Below are 10,604 nucleotides of genomic sequence, written 5' to 3' on the forward strand. Positions count from 1 at the left end.
GATGAACGTACAGAGAAAACCCTAATCTGGTCAAAAGCTTACACCAAAAGTAAACCTAATGATTATGTATAGGGAACAATAAATATCTACCATAAATATAAAATAAATGCCTAATATAAAACCAATGCCTTAGAAGAGCTCGATTAAGAACTTCTACTGTAAAGGCATCGTAGGGAATCATAAAATGATTAACCCTAAAAAGGCTTCCCTAAATAACCAAATATGCCATATCAGTTTCAATATCTCAAATACTCAACAATCTCCTCCTAGATGTTGAAACTGATGAAGATCATGATTTCCGATCTTTTTGGCATTTCTCCCCCCTAAATTGTGATACTCATCAGCACATGGGGTCTTTAAAGCGAAAGAAATAAAAAAAAATAACCTTCCAAATATGAACTCCCCCTTGAATAATCATCACTCCCTCTTGAATCTTCAACAAATACCATGGAGAGAATCCGGAAAGTTAAGAAGAATCACCAGCAATCTTCAAAACCCGTCAGATTTGATGAAATAAATCCCTTTAGAATAAACCCAATCTTCAAAAATTAAAACCGGAAAAATAATCCAAAAATTTTGAAAAGAATTTCGGATATGGGGTTAAATCTGTGAAATTATGAAAGTCAGGGGGGAAAATATTGAAAATATAACCCATTTTCTTCAATGTAGCGCTGAAATAAGTGGCATCTTCCAAGGAGGGGTAGAAACAGAAAAGTTTGTAAACATTGGAGGACTGGAACGGTCAAAACGCTGAAGGTGCAGGGACCAAGACTGTAACATCAGTTACCTTCTTCATTTGATGAACAACGCCGCATCTTCTTCGTTTGATCTGTAGAACAAGCGAATTTGACCTTTCAAAGTCAAAATCAAAACACACGATACCACTTTTGGCAGCCTTAAACGATTCCAGATTAACACTTCATGTAATTTCGATTTGGCAGCCTTGAAGTTCCGATCAGTATCAATAAAAAGAAATCTTCCGGTTACAAAATCAAGTTCCAAAGAAATCAAATTCCGATTAAAAATCCGATTCCGATTCGTTTGATTTGGGGTGAATATTCGATTAAGAAGTTGTTCCAAGTTGTGAACTGATTTCATCATCCAAATGCTAGAACTGTGAAAGCTTGCAAGCTCCGAATCAGTAACTACGAATCAATGAAGACGAATGGATGACGCGAACCTTGAATAACGGATGTTTTCTCAATACTAATATAAAACGATTACGAATCGATTGTAACAAACAAGCCTACATCAACGAATGCTTGCAAGATCCGATTCCAATTTCAGTTTCGTTTTTGTGTCTTGAGGAGAGAGACGAACTCTCTCATCTGTGACTTTCGCGTCTGTGATATTTCGTTCTAATTTGCAACTGTGAACCATCGAACACGAACCTGTAGATGTAGATGAGGAAGCGAACTTAATCCTTTCGCTCCAAATCAATTTTTCATGAACCGAAAGCTCTCAGGTTCGCTTCAATTTCATACCCAAAGCTAAATAAACCGAACGTTCGCCTATGAACAGTAGATTCGGGTTCGGTTCTTGTGAGTTCGGTTCTTATTCATGAGGCTCGCTTCAAATACATACCCAAAGCAAAATAGACCGAACATTCGGTCTATTTCGGTTCCAATTTTTGAACACCAACCCAAGTTGGCTTCTTGATCTTGAGTTTCGTTTGTGGTTGAGACGTTCGCTTCTTGATTTTTCCACTTCAAGGAACGAAACACTGGAACTAGCAAGCAAGCGAAACTAACTTCCGGTTCATTACTTTCACATATTTGGCAATTGCATCTTGAGTCTCGCATCTTGTTTGTTCGTCATCTCCGTTTCACAAGCTTCGTCGTCAAATGTGCGTTGCTTAGCAGATGCAAATTAAGGAAATCATCACAGTTACGTTTTTGACCCCTAAATAATCAGCGAAGTAACACATTCATCCCTTTACATCTTCATTGTAATGAACCGAAACCTCTATTGACAATAAATCCGAAAGCAACCCCTTCTCTTACAGTGAACTGACATTTCCAGCTCACTTTATGCTGTAATGTCAGATTGCGGCCTTCTTTTTGCAGAAAAGTCACCTTTTTACCCATCTTTTCAACTTTTTCAGCCTTTTGTCAATTCCAACACAAAAAAAACAATAAATTTGATTTCTTCAACACAATATCATATCTTTGAACCAAATCCACCAGATTTCACCAAGATTTTGTCCTCATTTTCGTTTTTTTTAAATAAAGGACAAAACTTTTATGGGACTTTTGGTACCCATTTAAGGTTCAACTTTGAAGTTGGTTTCTTGCATACCCAATTATTTGAAGAAAATATATCATCTTCTGAAAATAATACCCTCTTTTTAGTTGGAAAACAAAAATTTTCAAAAACTTCATTGAACCAACCAAATACTCTTTTCTCTTTTCTCCAACTTTTACCATATTCATCTGAAGAAAAATGTGAATGGAACTTTCTTTGAACATTCTTGACTTCAGCTTTCTGAACTTTTCCACAAACATTGGGTACTTGTACTTTGGGCATCCAAACTTTCTTCATTTTACTCTTGTTCTTTCTCTTCTTCCTCCTTTTCTTATTTCTAGGCTTCAGAAACAAATTTCGGATCTGAACATCTTTTTCTTCTTTCTGAATCTGAACATTTGAAGACTTTGACATACAAACTTTTGGAGTTTGGTAAATCTGAATTTCTTGAAGAATTGGCTTTCTGTAAGGAATCATTTCTTCAAAGATATCATCAGAACATAAAGAATCATCTGTTTGAGTTCTAATAGAACAAAATGTCTTCACTTTCACGATTTCAGATGAATTTCTTTGAGATTCATCTTTTGAAGTACCTGATTCGGAATGTAACTCTTTTGAAAAACATGAACCACTTGACTCCCCCTCAACAAGAACATCTGGAGTCACTTTTTCTTCAGAAACTTGAAGAACAACATGAACTTCTTCTTTTTCTTTTTCAGCCCTTTTTATCTTCAACATCTGTTTATGTTCCCGATTTAAATGTTCATATATAATATGAAATTGTTCTACTATTCTCTCATCCTCTCTTAACTCATGGTGATTAACATATGAGTATCTAGATATTTTCTTATCAACAAGAAGATTATACAACTCAGGAATATCATTCAACATAGATCGACCACTGATTTGAAACATGGTCACTTTGTTAACACCATAGATTGGTTTAGTAACCTTTAATCCAAGTTCTAAAATGGAGTCAAACAATAAATTCGTTTTATCCATTAGATCTTCAACAAATGATAGAACTTGAAGAGAGAGAAAGTAGATCTGATAAGAATTCTAGAGAGAGAAAACAGATCTGAGATGGTTTCTAGAGTGATAAAGTAGATCTGAACACAAATACTTTGACAAATCACGAAATTCTTCTTCTTTTTCTTCCAAAACACGAATTAAGAACAAATCATATGATAGAATGGGTAGAAGATAATAGACCTGAACAAGATTTGGCAATAAAACGAAGTAGTAGACTTTTTCTTTTCAAAAAACTTACAAAACTTGAAGAACAAGGTGAGATTCAAGATAAAATTTCGCCATAAAGAAGATCGATTCTTGCAAAAATCGCTAAGATCTACAAGAACCCGCTCTGATACCACTTGTTAGGAATAAATCCGAGATGACGAATGCGGAATATCAAGAACAATCAGAATCAATCACCACAATATGCAAGTAATGTACTAAAGGTTTTTCTTGTATTGAATATGAGATGAACGTACAGAGAAAACCCTAATCTGGTCAAAAGCTTACACCAAAAGTAAACCTAATGATTATTTATAAGGAACAATAAATATCTACCATAAATATAAAATAAATGCCTAATATAAAACCAATGCCTTAGAAGAGCTCGATTAAGAACTTCTACTGTAAAGGCATCGTAGGGAATCATAAAATGATTAACCCTAAAAAGGCTTCCCTAAATAACCAAATATGCCATATCAGTTTCAATATCTCAAATACTCAACAATATGCATCACGTAGGGAAATCTAACTGGGAGGTTATCGGCCAGGGCAACCCAAACGAGAGGTTGTGGGCCAGGGTAGTCTAACTGGGAGGTTTTGGACCCAGTATGCATCACACATGGCAATCCAACCAGGAGCTTGTGCGCCAGGGAAATCCAACCGAGAGGTTGTGGACCCAACATGCACTATGATTATCTATTTGGCGTCGTTGCCGGGGAACGGCTAATTTAGTTATTAGTTTAATTAATTTGGGTTAATCGATCCTTTTTGTGGGGTAAAATTTTTAAAAAGTTAATTTTCTGTAAAAATAAAATTTTTCTGAAATACTAAACTCACGAGGTGAGCAATTAACTCTCATAACGTTAGCTCTGAAATCTCAGATTTGTTTTGTTTTTGTGTTTTGTGCTCTCTTCTATTTGATTTACCACTTCGTGGCGATAATTACCACGTCGTGGTAATCAAACAGTAGGTTTTAATTATCTAGTTTTAGTTTGTTTTTACGTTTTACTTTCGTTTTGTTTCAGTGGTATATGAATTGTGGATCAAGGACACCAATGACCCCACCATTTGAAGATCTTTAGTCAACATTTCATAAAAATAAGCTAACAAACGAGAGCAAGTTCGAAAGCTTTGAGAAGACTCCTAACAAAAAGGAAGCTGGTTACGATCCCGAAAGAAAATCATAAAAAGAAGTAAGCAAATCCAAAAGCGAAGACGAGATGGCTAACATTGCTGACATGACTATGGCGGCATACAAGAAGAGAATTCATGAGGACACCGGTCCGGGCCTTGTGCAAGTCGAAATTTCCGCCACCGCCAACTTCGAGCTCAAGGGACACATCCTTTCCGTGCTTAAAGATATTCCATTCTATAGGAAAGATAATGAAGATGCATACAAACACCTCGATGAAGTCAATCACATTGCTGATTACTTTAATATTCCAAAAATTCCACGAGAAACAGTGTTGTTGAGAATGCTTCCAGTCACCTTTAAAGGAGCAGCTAAAGATTGGTTGAAGGCACTCCCACCCGATGCAATTACAACATGGGCACAAATTCGTGAAGAAGGTTTCTAAACTCAAGAAGGCCATAGCCAATTTTGAGCAACAAGCAGGGGAATCATTATATGAAGCATGGGAAATATATAAGGGATTACTAAGAAATTGTCCCCAAAAATGATCTTAATGAGCAACAAAAAGTATCTATATTTTATGATGGGGTAAACGTGATGACAAGGCAACTCCTCGATTCTCAAGGACCTCTTACATAGAAGAATCCCACGACAATCAAATAGCTAATAGAAGAGTTTTCAAAGCATTAAAGAGAATACCACGACTCTTAACAAGACGGAGCAAAGGGAACCGGAAATGGTGCTTCAGAAGACATGGCGATAGTTTTGGCAATGTTAAGTAACATGGACCAAAGAATGACGAAAATGGATCAATCCATACACGCAATACGTGTGGGTTGCAAAAATTGAATGGTCCATACTTAACCAAGGATTTCCATTTAGACGAAAATGGGAATAGAAAAGTTCAAGTTTGTTATTCTTGTGGAAACCGATTTGATGAATATTGGAGAAAGCCAAGGAAATAATGGTTGTCGTATGAAGAATACAAGAAGCAAAAAGAAGAAAAATATCGACAAACTGGACGGGACTTCTACCAAAAAGAACAACCACGACCCGAGAAAAAGATGGACTTTAAGTCAATGATTAATAGGTTCATGGAGGCTTCTAAAAACGACATGATGCTACTGATGTTACAATTAGAAACCAACAAGCTTCCATCAAAAATATTGAGACTCAACTCGGGCAATTGACTACACTAGTTAACAAACGGTTACCACCTATAATTCCCGATCAAAAGACTCAACCACATGTCATTACCATATCCACTGAAGAAGATACCATCTCTGAGTTCTTAGAAGAATTAGATAAAGACACAAAGCAACCCGATCCACGGCCGAAAAGAAAGAATATTTATGAAAAAGATAAAGCTATTGTGCAGTTCTCACGTCGTGAGGAACAACCCCTCACGTCATGGGCAGGGTCTGATCAGAAAAATTCTTCTTTTATTAAGGAATATCAACCTCCATTACCGTTTCCCTCTCGAGCTAGAGTTCACCCATTGGAACAAGAACATAAAAAGTTTATGATTCAAGTCAAGGGTATTCCAATCAATACCCCATTTGTTGAAGCATTAGCCAAAATTCCTAAAGACGCAAATTTTTTTCAAGATCTCCTCGATACTCGCCAACAATTAGAGAAGACTTCCAAGGTAGTTCTTAGTGAACAAAGTTCAATGGTGATTATGGAAGGAATAACAAAGAAAATGGGAGATCCCGGAGGCCTTACTTTACCATGCGAATTTGGAAATAACACGAAGACATTCGCGTTAGCCGATTTGGGAGCAAGCATTAATTTGATACCATATTTGTTTTATCAAAAGCTTTAACTTCCAGAATTGAAAACCACAAGGATGACAATTCATATGGCAAATCGTTCGGTGACTCATCCTCGAGGCATAATTGAAGATATATTAGTGAAAATTGGAAATTTTGTTTTTCCAATTGACTTTGTGGTAATAGACATGAAAGAGGACGAGGATGTCCCTATTGTCCTTGGACGCCCATTAGTTAATACCACATGGGACTTGGTAGATATTCGTGAATCGAAGCTTACCTTGCGAGTGGGAAAAGAATAGATGACATTCGGAGTTGAAGAAGGATTTAAGAAGGATAAGATTCTAGACGAAGTGTTCTTTATGGATGAAGACAATGAGCTTGAAGAGTTAGAGAAATTAATGGAAGATGAGGTCCAAACAAGGGAAAAGCCTAAAGAATAAGCCAAGCCCACTAAACCAAGAGCCTCAGTACTGATGATCTTTAAGGTGTTTGCCTTTACTACACCAAAAATACAAGAAGAAGAGGTTTGTGAAAGTGAAGAGCTAAGTTCAAGTGATGAAGAGGATGATCATGAAAGAAAGGAGGCAAATGTTGATATAATGGAGATGGGCAACATGGGACTAGCTGAAAATCAAGAGAAGAACTCGAAAGATGCAAAAATGCAAGGAGTTAAAAGGAAGCTTGAGGCGTGCAACATTCAAACAAAGAAAGAAAATTCCAAGAAGGCTTATATAAGAAGGGTTCAAGCCTACAAAAGGAAATGGAAGGAGTAAAAAGAGAAAAGGGAGATCGCACTTCCAACCGTAACAACGTAGGGCGGAAAGGAGTCGGACTCATGACTCCATAAAAAAGAAACGATTCTCGGGAGGCAACCCGAGCTCGGTTTGCATTTTCTTTTATTTTAGGATTAATTTCTTTGTCATTTTATGTATTTTTGAAATCAAGTGTGGGATCCAAATTGTAAATGAATTTTTTTTTTCCGAAAAAATAAATAATAAAAAATGATAATGAATTAATAAAATAAATCACGAGTAAAATATATAATGAAATGAATTTGTGACCCAACACGAACAACCAAATAACTTGGCCCAGTCGGAGCTTACGACGTGAGCCCATATATCTGACGATGTGAGCTGTTAAAATCACGGGTTTTAGTTGCCAAACAGAAGTCACTTTCCTTCTCACACACTTTCAACCCACTTACGATGTGAAATCGATTTTGCCCCCCCCCCACACACTTCGATTTCGACCACTAATCTATTTTTTCTCCTAATTGCTTACATTAGCATCTCCATATGTATCATTTTTATGTTTCCTACTCTTTAATTCCTTAATTTCAGGTCTTGAAGAGTTAGGGTTTGTTTTTTAGATGAAAATTTTGAAATTTGTTCCATTAGTAGAGAATTTCTTACTGCATGTGTATTTATTGGACTTAGAATTACAGCTCAAGCAAACCCCATCACTTTCTTTAGTTCTATCATGCCCTTATAATTATCGATTTCAGATTTCTGTTCGGACTGAGCTCACGACATGAGCACTAGTGCTTACGATGTGAAAACTTGTTAAATAGGTTTATGTGGTCTTCTGCTGATTTCTTAAGCATTGGTATTCCTTTGGTTTTGTTTTTTTTTTTACAGAAAATGGGATCAAGGAGAACCAATGAACAATTCCAAGTAAATGTATTTGAACTCCACCTGTTGTATCAACTTCCTATCAACGTTCCTCAAAACATGTTGAATAATTTGAAGAATAAATTAGGATGGTTGTACAATAGGGAGTTTACAATTTCTCCACGCATTGATTGGGAAAAATTGGGCAAAATTGGAATTTTAGGACAATTGACCCCGTATTTAACAAAGACATTTGTTGGTGATGGATTTTCTTTCATATGCAATGGATGGAGGAATTTGTTTTCCATTAGTGAGCCATTTTACAAAGATTTATGTGTTGAGTTTTTCGCAACGGTCTCATTTGATGAAAGCACGAAAGATCCTTATTTTGCACGGGCCTTAGTTTTTCATCTTGGGGCGAATATCGAGAATGCAGTTTAGCCGAATTTTTGTGGAGAATGAGGATTTATTATCAAAATGAAACAATGTCACTAATTTTTGAGGGCGCACAAATGGGACAACTAGAGGAGAAGCCGAGACCATGGGGGTGCAAGAGTGTGCGGGTGAGAGGAGAGCAGGGCTAACAATAACAACCTCAACAATTTGAGAATGGTGTACCCACCGACTTGTTTCAAAGTCGGGTTGGTACATATTTAGACAACCTTAGCGGGGGTGTGAACTATCGCAGCCAGGCCATGAACTTTTTATTTTCGCACCTCCACATCGAGCATCCACCCACCATGCCACCTCACTATCGATACATACCGACATGAGAGGAGCTTTGGTCACGACAAGGAGATGGATTCGGGCCTAGTGGAGCGGGAGGCGATGGACATAATGATTGATTTTTTTCCTTTTCATTTATTTTATTTTATTAGTTTATTTTTTGTGTGTTTGTGTGATTTTATTTTTATTGATTTTGTTTTTAAAGACAGTAACCGAATGGTAGATGTTAGTTTTCTCGTTACAACTAGTAGTTTGTTTGTTCGCAGAATAGTTTCGTATCGAGAGAAAAAGAAAAAGAGCGAGAGAGAAGCCGTGAGTGTTAGAGAAACAAATCAAAGACTTTGATTAGTGTAGGGTGACACTTGTGTGTGACGATAGAGTAGAGAGAATAAGGAATTCCATCAAAATGGGTCTTAAAACAAGTCTTATTGAGTTAAGAAGATAATGAAGTTTACATACATAAAAGAATTGTGGAAGGAATGCTTTCTGCCAACACCCAGTTCTCACGACGTGAGCTTCTACTTCTCACGTCGTGAGGCCGTCACCATCGCGATTGCAGATCGATCTGAACCATACTCACGACGTGAATCATTACTTCTCACATCGTGACTCATTACATATGGCATTACACTCTCTTCTTTCAACCGTACATTGTGGCGTATGCTTTCCCACATTAGGATGCTATACTTTGGAGATTTTATGCACCACACTTTTTGAAGATGAAAGTTTATGATTCATATTTCATTTGGCACATTCACGAGTACCAGCAAAGTCCAAGTTCTAGTTACTTATTCAAGATGTTCGAGTTTCCATACTTTCAGAATTCGATCTCGACACTACTACCCCAGGAGAGTTTGCTCCTTTTTCTCCCTTTTTACTACTTTTATGCGTTTAAATTGTTTTATGCATACAATGAGGGCATTGTATGAAATAAGTGTGGGGTAAGGGGTCGAAAAAGGATTTTATGTTTAAATTGGAAAGTAAAATTGCTAGGTTAGAAAATTTTTAAAATTAAAAAAAAAATCTATAGATTTGAAATAATAATCTAAAAATTAAATCTAGTAATAATTAAAAACTTGAGTTGCTAGTATTGTGTGGGATGATCCAATGCAAGCTTAAATGTTTAACTGAGTCAGCATATGTTATAGTATATTTGTGGCTTCACATTCCTAGTGAAAAGTCATGAGATATGAAAGGTAATCTGGTAGTTTGTATGATGTAATAAGATTTGCAGCGTGTACTTGAAATCTATCCAAGAGAGCTTATGTCGTCATTGCACTTAGACTAATACCTCTAACCAATAAAGATTGAAGTTAAGCTTCATGGCTTAAGCATGTAGGATTTGAAAGAAAAAAGTGAGATATATATAAAAAAGAGAGAAATTACAAAAAAAAAAGTTGTAAGAATTTTGGAGCTATCAAAGTATGAAGATCAAAAGATCAAAAATTCTGAAGAACCAAAAGTTGAAGATACCAAAAATCAAACAAGAAAGTGTTGAATTCGAAGAAATAAAAGAGCAGATATCAAAGAAGTGATGAATTCAACGAGCTCCATTGTGTTATCAAAGTTGTAATTCTTTCTAGATATTATGTATGCTTGGGTATCTTAACCAAAATTACCTTGAGGTTAAAAAAGATTTCTGAGGATGGATTCGAAGGGTTGAAAAAATGAGTGTCGTATAAACTAAGGGGTGAATGTTCATAAGGATTGTGAGTATTTAGGATTGGTAAATTTTAGGAATTATAGACACAAATATGCACATTGCGGTCTTTGTGTAATGGTTGGGTTCTAAATGGATTGTCTTATGCAATGTTGGTGATGGAAGTTTAACTTAAAAGATTAGTTTTGCTTAAGGGAAAACAAAAGACAAGTGTGAGGTAT

General features: G+C 36.2%; 1 non-coding gene across 1 annotated transcript; it reads right to left on the bottom strand.

Annotated features, from left to right (window-relative positions):
- Positions 1–5,055: 5,055 nt before the first annotated feature.
- Positions 5,056–5,163, bottom strand: LOC145128105 (small nucleolar RNA R71). Its single transcript, XR_013716706.1, has one exon. It is a non-coding gene; the product is annotated as a small nucleolar RNA R71 (small nucleolar RNA).
- Positions 5,164–10,604: the final 5,441 nt, after the last annotated feature.

This window comes from Lactuca virosa, chromosome 7 (genome assembly GCF_052849685.1).
Source record: "Lactuca virosa cultivar CGN04683 chromosome 7, Lactuca_virosa_CGN04683_v6, whole genome shotgun sequence".
Lineage (NCBI taxonomy): Eukaryota > Viridiplantae > Streptophyta > Magnoliopsida > Asterales > Asteraceae > Lactuca > Lactuca virosa.